The following is a 2,382-nucleotide window of genomic DNA, read 5'->3' as shown; positions in this document are numbered from 1 at the left end:
TTTGGGTGTATTTGTAATATATACCATAAAAATAGTTCAGGGTGATGTGACTCCATAGTTTATTTATTGTCCTTATGATACTGTAGCTCTCTGGCTGGATCCATGAACATTGCCTTGGTGGAAACCTGCACTTAAAAATTAATGAAAACCTTCTGCAATTTGCTCAGGGGTAACCCTGTACATGAGGAAGCACCTAAGAGTAATGCAAAGTGTGCTGGCTGGCTCCTCTGAAGGAGCAGCTTTTGTCTTCTTTTTTTTTTTTTAGTGTGTGTTTTCTAAAGAAGGGAAATTACTGCATGTATTTTTCTGACTGAGACGCATATTTTCCAAAGTCAGGGGACCAAGAGCTGTGGTTTGTGCAGCGGCTATCTTGTCACTGCTGCTCAGATTCTGTCACTGATTTACCCGCTTCCCGTAAAGCTTCTCCCTTTGCTACCATCACAGAGGTGTGCTGATCCCGCAGGAACTGGGCTTTGAAATGTGCAGTGGATGTTTACGTGGAGTTTATTTTTGGTTCTGATGCAGTACTGAAGTCAGGGTCCTGCTGTGTGGGATAGGAGAGATGACTCTTCTCTCCTGCTGTGCTGCAGCAGCATGGTGGGACTTCAAAGTGCTGCCTAAAGAGCTAATGGCAGTAGCTAATACAGGACGTGTTTGTATCCCCCTTGAGAAATGCATCCTGCGTAAGTGGGGCTGAGGAGCCATAATTTTGGCTGTCTTGTTTTTATACAGCTGATAAAGAGGTTCCCATGGGCATCACAGCGATAGAAACAGCCACAGTCATCATCATCATCATCACAGTGCAGCCTGTTTTGCCCCAGTCAGCAGAACAGTGCATCAGGTTGTGTCTTGACTGCACGGGGCTCTGGGGGAGCACACATCATGCGCAGCCCCACGCCGCAGAGCCCGGGGCTGGGCAGGGAGCTGGGCAGCAGGACCTGCAGCCCTGGGCTGCCCAAGCCCCCCACAGCAGCTGATGAGCCAAGGATGACTCACACCGCCCACCATCACTCTTAACCATTTGTAGTCACTCACATAGGGAATAAAAAGAAATAGGAATTCACAGGAATGCTCCAACTCACATTTTGAGCACGCAGCTCCCTCCCCTCTGCTTTTTCCTGTCCTGTGCTCCCTGCTGTGTCTTGCTGGAGCTCAAGTGCAAGATTCTTGTCCCCATACACAGTGCAGGCACAAGGGCATCCAAGGAGGCTTGCGATGTTCACCATCAACAACACTTTTTGGAGAGGTAAGTATTTACAGAAAGGAGGCCACTACGTTCTCCGCCCACTATCTCAGAGCAGTTTACTGCATATCTCTGTTTTCCTCCTGGTTTTATCTGTCCCTTGAAGGCAGGACGGTTGCTCCCAGCTATCTGGGAGAAACACCTCAGCCCCTCACCATGGGAGCTCCCCCACTGCTGTTATCCTCTGCCCTCATGCCCCTTGGACCTGCCAGGCAGGTGCGGGAGCGCATGGCAGGACCTGCCATGAGTTCTATTATCCCTCAATTTCCTTTTCCTCCACACCTGCTGTGGTTCTCAGCACTGTGCTGCTGACTGTGGTGGTGGAGAACCTCAGAAGCAGAGAAGATGCCAAGCAGGCTGGAGAGGGTGGCAGCCAGTGGGGAGTGGGCAGTGTCCCCTGCCAGCCTGCAGCCTGGATGGGCAGGCAAAGTCCAGCCCCGGCTGGACCTAAAACACGGCCTCATTTCACGGCAAAACAATCCTCCTTTGTGTGGTCTGTTCTCCCAGAACAATCCTCTGCTCTGACAATGTCCTTTCTGTGGCTTAGTCCCTGCAGAGCGACCAGCAGCATGCTCAGCCTGACGCCTGGCAGCTTGCAGCAGCGGTGCCCACAGCCCTGCTGCCCCGCGGCCGAGGTGCAGCACCTGGACCCCCAACCTGGGCAGCCCCTGCTCGGGACTGTGGCTGCTTCAGGTCAAGGCAAAGTCTTCCCAGGGAAGTCTCCAGCAAAGCCTGGAGTGTTTGGGAGGGGTTTTTCCTCTGGCTTTGTTCGCTCCATGGAGCTGCACGGTGCCGTTGCACCACACGTGAGGAGGGCAGCCCTGGGACGCAGTTGTGGAGCGTGGCATGTGGGTGTCAAGTCACCAAATCTGACTGTAATCCCAACTGCTTGCCGGGGATGGAGAAGTCACCTGGCTTTCCCAACTGCTCTCTCAGGCTCCAGGCAGTCTGGGACAGGTTGCCAGAGCAGATCAACTCCTGTGGGCTTTAAATCATGGAGATGAAACAAAATGGATTCAGATGGAGAAGGAAACTCCAAGAATGAGCAGGACCATGGCTTTCCCATCACCTGCATTTTCTTTCTTCAGGAGCCCATGAGGCAGCCTTGAAAGCTCTCTGAGAAAGGGCAGCTCTCAGGG

This window comes from Chlamydotis macqueenii, chromosome 8, assembly GCF_036417535.1.
Source record: "Chlamydotis macqueenii isolate bChlMac1 chromosome 8, bChlMac1.mat, whole genome shotgun sequence".
NCBI lineage: Eukaryota > Metazoa > Chordata > Aves > Otidiformes > Otididae > Chlamydotis > Chlamydotis macqueenii.
The sequence above is the reverse complement of the archived record's forward strand: the minus strand, read 5'-3'. Positions refer to the sequence as shown.